Genomic DNA, 13578 nt, shown 5'->3' on the forward strand with positions numbered 1-13578 from the left:
GATAGAAAAATACAATGTAGATAGATTAACTTCTTCAAGACATAAATAATAGAACTGGTCTTTTCAAAGCCCTTTTATCAGTTATCATTTGTATATTTTCTCAGGAGTCCATCTCATCTGTATCTCATCAAACTGTGAAGAGTTTTGATGTGATAAATTAGAACTACTATTCAGGAATGTCATAGGGCATGGACTCTGCTGCTATTCTTTAGGTACTAAGAAATGACTTCATAGAGTTCTTGATGACTCTGATTAGATTGTTTTTAGTCTGCCAAACTGATATCAAAAGTTACCACCATCTTGAAGTGATCAAATGTTAAATACTCAAGTATATGTAACTTGAGGACAGCACTGTAAAATCTAACCCTGTGTGAATGAATACACTTCAGAAGAAATTATATTTGAGACATTGCACTGGAATATTCTTGAAAATAGAATATTTAACACTTTCTTCTGCAGTCTAATTTGTGCAGGTTTTCACATAAATAACATTTCAAGTACTTTTCTGCCTTTACTCATCTGCCCTGATGCTATTCCTTATTATTTTTAGGCTGTGATGGTCATATAATTTATTGGGTGATGGATGGGTAGAGAACTACAATATCAATTTAAACCAATAAAGAGTACTTAGAACAGTTAAGAGACAACTAAACCATGTGAGATGTTCTGAAAGGTGATGCTAAGTGTCATAGAGATTAAAAAGACAAAACAAACGTTTTTAAAACAGGGCATTTCTTTTGACTTTAGGAGTTGGGAATCTCCAGAAATATGTCCATTTTTTGAAACACATTCTTTGGCCTACCAGATTTTCAAAGTGGTAATCAGATTACGGCCAAGTATGCAATGGATTCCCAAAGCTGGCAATCTACATAAGCCAAACCAACCACAACTGGATGACTGAAGACACTTTTCTACTTTACCTGGATATGCCAGGCACTTTTATTGTTACCCTCACTTTTTAGATGGAGAAACTGAGGCAGAGTGGTTATCTCCTCTGTGAGGCTGCACACAGCTCTGGAGTTTGAGGCCAGAAACAGGCCACCCAGGGCCAGAACACGCTCCTCCTTAACTTCTTACCTGCTGTGCATTCACAGGCCCCAGGAGTCGGTTATCTCCAGGTTATCATTTCAAGACTCAACTCATTATAAAATTCTTATACTCAGGGAAAATAAACAGCTATCTCAGTTGAAACTAATGTCTCGTTTGGTATTTTTCTTCCTCATATGTGTGTGTGTGTGTGTGTGTGTGTGTGTGTGTGTGTGTGTGTGTTTTGTGTGTGTGGTGGTACTGGGGTTCCTGGAAGCCCTTCTACCTTCGGGCTACACTCCCAGACCTATTTTATTTTTTGAAACAGGGTCTCTTAAGCCAGCGCGGCTGACTTTGAACCTGCGCGATCCTCCTGTCTCCGCCTCCCAAGCGCAGGGATTACAAGTGTGCGCCACCACACCCAGCCCTTCTCATATGTGTTCTTATTACATTGAGTCATCCAACTTTAGTCACTGGGTTATTGACCTATTGGTGTGTTCTTCCTTTTGGATTGTAAGTCTCTTTAGTCTCTTTAGTATAGAAGTTCCTTCCATTCTCTCTCTCTCTCTCTCTCTCTCTCTCTCTCTCTCTCTCTCTCAACTCAAAGTTTGTTCATAGTAAGTACTAAATTAATATCTTCTGAGAAAATATTTTATTTTTATTTTTGACTGTACAGAAAGGTGAATAATCTTAGAGGTTACTGCCATATCTCTTTTCTTTTTATCTAAGATTAGTTTTAGGTTGTATTTGACTATTGGCCAGTGAGGATCTGACCAGTTCAAAGAAACAGAGTGTTCCAGAAAGTCAAATGCCTTCTTTACCATGACTTGTTTTCCTATCAGTGTAATCTGAAAATAGTAAATATGAGTTTATATATCATAATGGTCAAAATAAAACTCCATGGTTAGGCAGTGTGTCACTCTGGTCATTAATTTGTGCCTAATGAGCAGGAGTGGAGAAAGCAAAAAAAGAAGAAAAGAAAAGAAAAAATAAAACAAATCCACACGCAACCCAGAGCACTTGTCATGAACAGGGAGCCTCCTGAACCTCCTCCCGCAATGGGCCTGTTGGGTGGTGTGTGAGTGGTATCTCCAAGGAGAAGGCCCCAGTTTTCCTCAGTGGCCCAGAGTCTGTGGCACGCAGAGGGTGTGGAGAGTCCAGTGAAGCTGTGTGCTCTGTTGGTACTAACCCGTCTTCCCTGGAGTTGCACCATGAGGGTGTCCTGGTCAGAGCCCCAGGCGGCGGGACGGTAGTTGCTGGGGACAGCATCTTCCTCCCTTGATGCTCAGCAAGATCTTGGAGGACGACCGTGGTCATGGCACCCAGCACGAAGCCTGGAGGACGACCGTGGTCATGGCACCCAGCACGAAGCCTGGAGGACGACCGTGGTCATGGCACCCAGCACGAAGCCTGGAGGACGACCGTGGTCATGGCACCCAGCACGAAGCCTGGAGGACGACCGTGGTCATGGCACCCAGCACGAAGCCTGGAGGACGACCGTGGTCTTGGCACCCAGCACGAAGCCTGGAGGACGACCGTGGTCATGGCACCCAGCACGAAGCCTGGAGGACGACCGTGGTCTTGGCACTCAGCACGAAGCCTGGAGGACGACCGTGGTCATGGCACCCAGCACGAAGCCTGGAGAGTTGAAGGCTCTTAATAAAATGAGAAAAGTAAGCAGTCTTAAAATTGTAAGATGCTGCAGAATCTGGAATCTTACAGAATCTTCTGGAATAGATTAACCCTCTATTAGAGTATATCTAGGTTTCTTAGCTCATTTAAAAGAAGCCAATATTATGTACTTTGGGGGGGAAAACAAGAAAGCAATTGCTTAGCTCCTTTAGAGACTAATTGCAGGGATGGTGAGAAGTGTGTGCGTGCGTGGGTGTGCGTGTGTGTGCGTGTGCGTGTGTGTGTGTGTGTGTGTGTGTTACTTTCTGAACTCACTCGCATCACATTTTAATTATGAAAAGATTAAAAGTCTAGGTATTTTTCTGACCAACTGGTTTGACCATGGTAGGAAAATGGTAGGAATATTGTTTGTGGCTCTCCACTCTCTTGAGCTCCTGGGAGACTTTATCTCAAGAATTCTCCAATCTTTGTAGTTACTGGGTGTTGTTCTGGTGTTTCCGGAGGAGCTCTGTAACTATCGCCCCTGAGGGCTGGGGAGAATCTGAGCTGCTTGAGCCGGCAATCAGCAGGACAGGGAGACAAGAACTGGCGTCTCAGTGCAACTCCCTAGGAATCCAGGCCACCCGCGTAAGCTCGCCGTCCAGTCCCCAGGACCTCCACTTCATCGGCCTGTAAAGTGACACGTCTGGTTTAGATGCCCCTTTAACACTCTTTGGCTCTCACAATCTGTAGATCTTTAACCTAGTTCATTTCCTCTTCTGAGCAGCGATAGAGCCGCTCAGGCTGACAGTGTAATGAGAAGCACTCCTTTCGAATTACGGTGGATATACTGGATTTCTCTGTATGCGCCTCACATCCGACCCCACCTTTCCTCACATCGTTCCTGTCTCTGGTGACTGACATTTTGGGGCCGCATCAGCAGGCTTCATAGCCCGGCCCTCCAGCTTTTATTAGAGTCAACCCTGGGAGGCTTCAGCAAGATATCAGAGGCGGGGGAAGGAGAGAGAGGTCAAGGTCCAGGGGCTCCTGGTGGCGGGGGTTGGGGGGTGTGCCTCTCTGTTCTTTTCACACTTCCTGTCGGGGACCCTTGGTTATAGATGTCCAGGAATTGCTCCTGCTTTTCACAAGCGGCTTCTGCTGAGGCTACCCCAGTGGTCCTTCTCCATCTCTGTCGACGTCTCTCTCCATCCTACATTTGTCTTCACAAAGAGGCCGCTCAGTACATTTTCTTCCCTTCTTTTCCACTTTGGGAATGAGGCAGGCTCTGTCTATACACTCAGTGAAGAGTTCTGAGAATCTTTCCAGCAGGAATTTTAAAAGCAGATTTATGTATGCCACAAGTAGGAATTTATAAAACATTTGGTAAACAGGCAGTTTTGACCCATGCTTTGATCTTAAGCTCCACCATGGAAATGGCTCCTAGATTTATGGGATGTTAGGGATGCAGACATCTCTGTTTGCAAAGAGCACTTTACTGTATTTATACTAAATCTATTTTCTCTCTTTATTTTTATTTTAATTTATTTTAATTTTGGAACTGGGAGTTGAATTCTGGGGCAATCTACCTCTGAGATACACCCCCAATCCTATTTTGCTTCTTATTTTCATTTTTTTTACTAAGTTACTATGGTCCTCACTAAGTTTCCGAGCCATACCTCAAATCTGCAGTCCTCCTATTTCAACCTCCCAAGTCCAGTTTAATTTCCTTAATTAGGGTCCTCTTCCTTGGAAAGCGAATCTTATGTTTTCTAATAAAAGGAACACCCACAACATGGACTAAAGAACTGAACAGTCTCACTTTGGCTGACCAGATGAGCAACGCGATCATCCAAATAGACACCTGGTATGTTACCGACAAACGTTTTTTTTGGTGTGTGTGGCACTAAGGATTTTACCTTTGAGTTACACCCCCCAGTCCTATTTTTAATTTTTATTTTGAAACAGGGTCTTGCTAGGTTGATAAGTGTTTTACTACTTGCTGAGGCTGTCTTTGAACCTGCAATCCTCCTGTCTCAGCCACCCTAGTACTGGGATTACAGGCATGTGCCACCATGCCCGGCATTACTGGCAAACTCTCTTCCAGAGAAGCTGGATGGAGTTCATTCTGGTCAAACTTTATGTCCCATGGAAGAACTGTAAAGATAAGCAACTTTGAGGGAAGAGTCTGAGGACCCTTGGACCTCAGCGTGTTGAAGTCTCTTCTGGAGTCTGAATCAAACTCAGAGTGGACCCTAACCCATACAGAAAACACCCCTTAGACAAGGGGGAGAAAGGAAGCCCCTGGTGCTGACTCCGAGAGATCTGGAAGTCACACCAGCCAGGGTTGGCAGGTCCTCCAGTCGCTGGTAGGGAGCGGTCTGTGATCAGCCCAGGCTCTGCCCCTGAGAACACCTGCTCAGTCCTGTGATGTTTGTGCTCTGGTTTCCCTGTCCTGGGATGTCTTTTCACTTTTGTCATCTTCAGAGGATAACAGTGGAACACGCCTGTTGGTATGGCTGAACAGCCTTCCAAGACAAGAGGCCTTCAATTCCAATAAGTCGTGGTCTCTTTAACCCAGGCCAGCGGTTCTTTTTTACAGATCATTATTCCTAGGCAGCGAAGATGAACCATTTTATGCTTTTAATGCTTCCAAAGCAATCTCGATAATTTCACATATGTACATAATGCCAATTGAAGTGTTCCCGTCACTAATTCTCCTGAAGGCGAGGGGGAAGGAGGAAGCCAGGGAGGCCCGCCACGTGTGTGTGCATGTATGTCCCTGAACTACATCTTGATGTGATTCTACGAGGCACCAATAAAAGTATATTTACAAAAACATCTGTCCAAGTTAGTAAGCTTGTGGCTCCTCGTCTATCATGAGACTTGCACAGGTCTTACCGATTTCTTCACCACAGCACGTTACTGTGGTTTTATCCAATTGATGTCACTTCACCACCACTCTCTAACCCTCCTATAACAATTCCTTTACCTCCGATCACCAGGTATTGCCCTAGAGACAATGTTACATGTGTGAAGGTTTTTGTAGGATAGCACCTTACTCCCAGACTGAGTTTCCACCTTGGTTAGCTATTGCCACACTAAAACTGCCACTGAAAACTCGGTGGCATGGATCTGAGAGTTGGCTGACCCATAGCTGCTCAGGTGGTGGTGGGCAGGGCACGGAGGGACCCTGGCTACAGTACAGATGCCTGCAGGTCACCAGGATCCATGAAAACGAGGAGGAGCAGACCCGAGGGAAGGCGAAGAGCTTTGATGTGGCGAAGCTGGTGAGACACCCAGCCAGAGAAGGCAGAGGAGAATGTCTTGACTAGAAAGAGGGGGCCATCAGGGTGCAACCTGGGACTACAGATGTGGGGACAGGTGACTGTCCACGGTGACCATGTAGTGACCACAGGCTGCAATATGAAACCTTTGGGTGCACCAACACTGGAAAGGTTTGGAAACGACAAGAAGCTCATAAAGAGATTAGAACAGAGGTCCAGGTGAGAGTGGTGCTCCGGGAGCCGAGGGAGAAGGCTCCTCACCGCGGATGGAGGAACACAGTCTAAGGCTTGGAGTGGATGTTGGAAACAGAAGAGGCTTTGGGATTTGACAACCAGGAGGCCACTGGTACAGAGACCAAATAATTTGTTTTCCAACTAGGACACATTTGAGTGTGAACAGAAGTTCTATTAATAATCTCAGAAGAACAGCATGTGTTCTCGACAAATAAAGAGATCTGGTCACATTAGTCTCTGGGGATCTTTGCCAGATGGTTCTACAGGGCAAGTGGAGTGTAAGCTTGATCCAAAGTGGGCAGAAGTGATATGGTGCATGAAAGGACTGAAATGGCAACCGCAGAGGGCTTCTCCTTTCCCTCTCCTCCTCATCCTCCTCCCTCTTCCCCTCTCCCTCCTCCTCCTCCCTCTCTTCCTCCTCCCCCTCCTCCTCCTCTCTCTTCTCTTCCTTTTCCTTCTCCTCCTCCTCTCCCTCCTTCTCCTTCTTTGTTCTGAGGATAAAATACAGGGGGCTCTGTATTTTATACAACCTACACCCCCAGCCCCATTTTATTTTTTTTTATTTTGAAACAGTCTTTCTAAATTGCTGAGGCTCGCCTCAAACATTCTACCCTTCTGTCTCAGCCTCCAAGTACTGGGGTGACAGGCATGTACCCTCGAGCTAGCAGCTTCCTTGGACAAGGGAATGGGAAAGGAGGACAATGTCAAAAGCAATGACTTTTTTTTTTTTTTTGGTATACTGGGGGTGGACCCAGGGGCTTTTCCACCTCCGGGCTATACTCCCAGACCTATTTTACACTTTATTTGGAAACAGGGTCTCACTAAGTTGCTGAGAGCTTCACTAAGTAGCTGAGGCTGGCTTCAAACCTGTGAGATCCTCCTGTCTCAGCCTCCCAAGCACGGGGATTAAAAGCGTGCACCACCATGCCCAGCTGCAATGGCTTTTTATAGATGTTAGAAGTTAGAATTGTCTTAAAACCAAGAAATCCTCAAACAGCGTTTAGGATTGTGCATCCAAATACAATGGACTATGAGATTTTTCTAAAAGGACCTAGAAAGTAGTTAGATGAAAAAAAAAAAAAACATTCCATATGTGTGTGTGTGCGTGCGTGCATGGGTTCGTGTGTGTGTGTGTGTGTGTGTGTGTGTGTGTGTGTGTGTGTGTGTGTGTGGTACTGGGGATTGAATTAAGTGACATTCTACCTCTGAACTGTACCCTCAGTCCTTTTTAGTTGCTTATTTATTATTTATTTGTTTATTTATTTGTACTGAAGATTGAATCTAGGGGCATTCTCCCTCCAGGCTATTCTCTCAGCCTTTTATTTATTTATTTATTTATTCACAGGGTCTCACTCGGTTGCTGTGAGTCTTACAACTTACTGAGGTTGTTCTCTTACCTGTGATCCTCCTGTCTCAGCTTCACAAGTACTGGGAATACAGATGACCTGTATTCATCTGGCTCCTCCCTACCTTTTTTTTTTAATGACAGGAGGACAATTTGTTGTTCTCAGGATATATTAGAAGATATTAGACAGTGAAACATAAAAATCACCTGGGCTCAGGTTGAGATATCTTCTTCAGCAAAGCCCCAAATTCATATACATGGCCTTGAAATATTCTAGTATCTAAGGACTTCACTGTTCCAGCCGTAATGTTCATAACAAAACCCCAAGATCAATATATATGATGTGATACAACTAAGCTTTAAAGTACGTGGCGAGTACTAACCCAGAATATGGTGTGTGGCTGCTAGAGGCCTAATAATTCTTTCTTCACTGGCCCTGAAAATTCCCCCCCCCACACACACACCCCCAATCTACCACTAAAATTATGCTAGAACCAGGCCGCGGGCACAGGGCCGGGTTTCGCCAGCCTCAGTGTGGGCAGCATCAGCTGGCCAGGAGCCGGCAGCAAGAATAACACCGTGATGATCTAGGCCTGGTTTCCCCTCCCTGGCTGGGCCAGAGTGGGGGTGCCGGCTTCTCAGAGCTGAGGCGCTGGCCTGGCCCAGGCCCAGGCTTTATCTGCACGCTCATGTTTCTTTTATTGGGCTGCCTGTGGGTGGAAAACATAATCCCCACTCTGGTCCCAGGACCTTCCTGAGAGCTGCATTTGATCTCCATGCCTATCAGTGTCTTCATGCCCATTTGGCTTTTTTAAAAAAATCCTTTCCGTTCACTAGCGACGAACAGAGGAACAGTGCATTTTGGCAAGGGAGAACGTGAGAAGTGAAGTTACGTTTGAAAAAGAATCTTTTCTTTCTTTTAGGATGTAAAAGATAACTGAATAAACAAGGGACAAGAGTGAAACCGCTCCACCCACAGCAGAGTCCCAGTGATTAGAGCCAATCTATATAAAGACTCCTTAACTTCTGTTTAAAAAAGTGTAAGAAAAGAAAAAAGAAAAAATCCCAGAGCTTTCAAGGCAAGTACCAGGTATGGAACAGAAACTTCTTCCTCACATTATGGCAGACGAATGGACCACTTTTTCTAGTTTCCTTTTTGTCTGAGGAGTAGAAATGTACCACAGTTCTGTGATAACTTGGACTCATTAACTAGTACAATGGCTACACCAGAGGTGACCTCTAACTCCTGGTTCCACCTCGTTAGCTGCGTTACTTTGGGTAAGTTAATTAACTTTTCTGTGTTTCATTTTTCTTTACCTATCAATAGGAGTCTAATGGCTGCCATCATGATAACAGCTGCCACTGAACTCTGTTGCAAATATTAAAGGAGATTGTGCTTGTAAAGCATCTGGTACAGGACCTGGAGCAGGCGCATCATAACATAAACCCCAAAGCATGTAAACCACTCTACTATTTCTCCTATGATGGATCCTATCTGAGAACTCCCAGAAACCAGTCTCAGGAAGACCCTAGAGGCCAGGCGTGGTGGCACAGGCTTGTATTCCAGGACTTACAGAGACCAAGACAGCAGAATCATATTCATGGCCACCCTCAGCAACTTAGTTAGACCCTGTTTAAAAAAAAGAAATAAAATAGGGCCAGGGGTGTAGCTCAGAGGTAGAATGCCCCTGGGTTCAATCTCCAGTACCACAAAATAAGAAAAAAAGAAGAAAGGAAAGAAGGAAAGAAGGAAAGAAGAAAGAAAGAAAGAAAGAAAGAAAGAAAGAAAGAAAGAAAGAAAGAAAGAAGAAAGAAAGAAAAGCTAAAAATATAACCCTCCAATATTGGGGAAGAACTATTGTGATTCCAGACCCGGGGTATGAACAACGGGGCATATGGCCACATTCGGGGAGCCTGTGTGCTAGGAAAGGGCCCAGCTCCCGAGAGGACACCTACCTTGCTCAGTCTGGCACATCCTGCTCCGGGAAGGCGTCAGGATTTGGCTTTCACAGACTTAAACGGAAACTCTTCCAGCTGCTGGCTGGTCTCTACCTGCAGCTCTTGAAACCCTGCCTTCTGGTCCCAGCTCTCCTGGGCCCCTGCGTGGAGCCCTGGCCTCTGGACTGTGCCTCCTAGAGCTGGCCTATACATGGTTTGAGAATCCACTCACTCGAGACACTGTAGGACCCTCCTCCGCCATGGAGGAACTGTCTCAATTGGTCATGAGAACAGGACACTTTATCACTAATGACGGGTCCAGTGGTCTATTACAACTAAGTAATATGCAGATATTATCCCCTGTAAACCAGTCTCACTAGTGGGTTTTAGTTGGCTTCTTCAGTGAATTGCTTCTGTGAGATGCTTTCTAAAAACACAGCACATATAAAATAACAAAAGAAAAAAGTGCCGGGCGTGGTGGCGCATGCTTGTAATCCCCGCGCTTGGGAGGCTGAGGCAGGAGGATCACACAGGTTTGAAGCCAGCCTCAGCTACTTAGTGAGGCTCTCAGCAACTTAAGTGAGACCCTGTTTCCAAATAAAATAAAAAAAATGGGTCTGAGAGTATAGCCCGGAGGTAGAAAGCCTCTGGGTTCCACCCCCAATACCTCAAAAAAAAAAAAAAAAAGAGTCGCAGATAACTCTTAATTATGACTTCTAGATTTTCCGTGAAACTATGTGGTTTGAAGGGAAAATCCAAGAAGTTTCGCCTTTTAAGGGAGACTTAAGTTCTTACAGTAGAAGAGGAGGAGATTGTGGACACAGAAAGTAGTTTCGATAAGTTACTAAAGCTGGCTTTTGTCTTTCCTTCTTCCCCCTACCACTTTAGTACTAGGGCTTGAACCCAGGGAAATTCTACCTCTGAGCTACACCTCAGCCCTTTTTTTTTTTTGCAGGTCTGGAGATGGAACCCAGGGGCATTCAACATCCGAGCTACACCCCCTGCCCTATTTTTTATTCTCTGTTTTGAAAACAGGTCTCACTGCGTTGCAGAGGCCCTCACTAAGTAGCTGAGACTGTCCGTGAACCACGATCTTCAGGTCTCAGCCTCCTGAATGCTGGGTTGACAAGCTGCGCCACCACGCCTGGCTACCTCGGCCCTTTTAATTCCAGTACTTGAGAGGCTGAGGCAGAAAGATTACAGGTTCAAAGCCAGGCATAGCAAAGTATTGAGGACCTCAGCAACTTAGCAAGATAGTATTTGGAGAAAAAATAATAAAATAGGGCTGGGGATGTAGTTCAGAGGTAGAGTCCCCCTGGATTCAATCCTAGTATCACAAAAAAGAAAAAAGAAAATAAATGTTTATGATGCAATGTATCATACCAAGTACAAAACAAAAGTGACATACTCACTGTCCCATTAGATTCTATGGACACTTGATGTTAACACATGAGCATTTTGATAGTTTTTCCTATTTGATATGAGACTATGAGTTATTTTACCTGTTTCTGCATACTTTCCTGGATTTTCTGTATTCAACATGAGTTTCCTTATTCTAATAGCTATTGTAAGTGCCTGAGTTAGGAGTGGTTTATGTGAATTCAGCACACAGTGATCCTGGGAAGCTTTGCCAACGCTTCCCACAGTTCCTAGGTTGGCGAGTGCTGTTTCTCCATTTCCTTGTTAACCTTCCGAATGGTGAAGGTGTCTTAAAGCATGGCCCGACAGCTCTCCATACTCTCTGTCAGAGCGCTGGATGTCTGGGTTGAATACAGCCGTTCTAAGGCTGGTTACCCTTTCTGCTACGTGGTTTAGTCCCTGAGATTTACGAGTTTTTCCAAAAGACCAAGCTTAATTGACTTCCCGTGTTGAGCGGGTTCAGGGACAGGTCGTGAGGGGCCTGCACTAGAGTTTGCCTGAAGAAGAAGCCCACCACCCAGAAACTCCCAGAGTTGAGCCCGTTTAAAGTGAAAGTGACCACATTAGTTCCACATTTACATAAAACCCAACCTTTTTTTATTTTTTAATTTTGGAACAGGGTCTCACTACTTTGATGAGGCTGGTCTTGAACATGTGATCCTTCTATCTCAGCTTCCCAAGAACTGGAATTACAGCAGTGTGTACCACCATCCTGGGCTAGAAAACAGCAACCCCACCACCACCGCTTTTTAATGCTTTAATTTTGCTTACGTTTCTTATGATAGTCTAAAATCACAACCCGCACAGCGCCCGGCTAACAAATCTTGATTGACAGAATCTTCCAAGTGCTGCGGAAACAGAAGGCAACGCAACAGACACCATAACCTCTGCCCTGTGAAGCTTCTACGCTAATATGGCAGATGTAGGAGCCCAGAAATAAATAAGAACATCACTTGGTGGGTTAGACGGTGGGGTGTACTAATGGGAACAGAGAAAGCAAGAAAGAGGAGGTGAGGGGACATTGAAATCTGAGATTCAAGGACCAGGCGGGGGGCCGCCTTGAGCGCCTGTGATGCTCACAGCAGGATCAAGGATATTTATTGGCCTGACCTTGAGACACCCGACACGGAGAATGAATGGCTTGCTGGACTCTTGTTCCAGTTACGATCCCCAGGAAGTCCCCTTCAGCTCTGGCTTTCTTCTTTAAGGATAATTGGAAGCTGAAATGATGGATGGGTAATCAACAAACAGGAAAAGACAGCTGCAGGGTGGCCGAGACCCTTGAGAGGAGAAATGAGGAGAGACAGCGAGGGAATTGCCCTGAAGCCAGGACAAGTTCAGGGACATCTCTGCTTCAACGAAATGAGTCGCCTCCTTTTTGCTTCCCCTCTTTCATCTCTGCCGTGTACTTCTTCGGCACAGGCCAGCTGCAATTGAGATGCCTCCAAAACAAATAATCAAGGCTCCAACATGTGTAGAAAGCATACAAGGTAAAGATTTTGTTAAAGAAAGGCAATTTGGTGCCATGTAGCCTCCAACTATTGGCAAATACTGAGATTTGTTTTTTAACACAGAGAGAACAAGTCATATTTTAAAGTGGCAGCACATTTAAGTATTAATAATTATTAATACAAAAGAACTCTTATAAGTAGGCATGGTGGCTCACGGCTGTAGTCCTGGTGCTTGAAAGGCTAAGACAGGAGGACTGCAGGTTCAAGGCCAGCCTCAGCAACTTACCCAGCCCCTCAGCAATTTTTTGAGACCCTGTTTCAAAATAAAAAAAATAAATAAAAATTGTACTGGGAATGTAGCTCAAAGGTCGATTGCCCAGATTCTTTTTATGGGTCATTTGTGAATTTTTATTACCATACAAGACTGGGTCTTGGTAATTGTTTATTTCTTCCCACTCTCATTATTTATGTGCTGATAGCTTGCCCTCTGTATGCTTTCAAACACAGTAAGGCAGTTCTCTATTAAAGTGAGATACTTGTCATACTATCAATGAAGATTAATGATGTAATTTAGGGAGAGGATGCAGATGGCTCAGTAGTAAATATAAAATATCCGCTTTTTTGATACTATAAAGTCATATTTTAACCAAAAGTCTCCAAAAGCGATGCAAACATGTTCAGAGATGAAAAAACTGAATCTGGGCTCTAATCTCATCAGAGGGTAAAACCATTAGTGGATCAATAATTTGGATAGATTTACTGGGTGGTAAGTGGTTAGGGTCACTAGAGGAGGTGGGTCACTGAAGTTGTGGCCTTCAGGACTGTATCTGTCCCTGGTCCCTTTTTCCTTCTCTCTGTTTCCTGTTTTCTGTGAGCAAGGTAGCTCTCCTGTGCTAACCTTGCCACCATGATGTTTCTGCGTTGGAACTGCCTGACCGTGGACTGAACCTCTAAAACCCTGAGCCAAAGAAACCTTTTATTGCTAGATATTGGTCATAATTTCTAGCAGTATTTTGGTCATAATGATGAAAAAGCCGTTTAAAACATTAATTTCTCGAGTTTCCTTTCTCTAATGTAAAGAGAAAAAAGCATAAGTGTCCAATGGTCCTGTTGCTTTGGGTGTGATAGCACATCACAGCAGAGGAAAAGTTCTCATCCCATGAAAGAGAAGAAGAAGGGGGTGGGCCTTACTGTCTTCTCCAATGTCACATGACCAGTGACCTGAAGACCTCCCATGAGGCCCCACCTCATAGAGATTTCACCACCTCCC

Source organism: Muscardinus avellanarius, assembly GCF_963383645.1.
Source record: "Muscardinus avellanarius genome assembly, chromosome: 20".
Lineage (NCBI taxonomy): Eukaryota > Metazoa > Chordata > Mammalia > Rodentia > Gliridae > Muscardinus > Muscardinus avellanarius.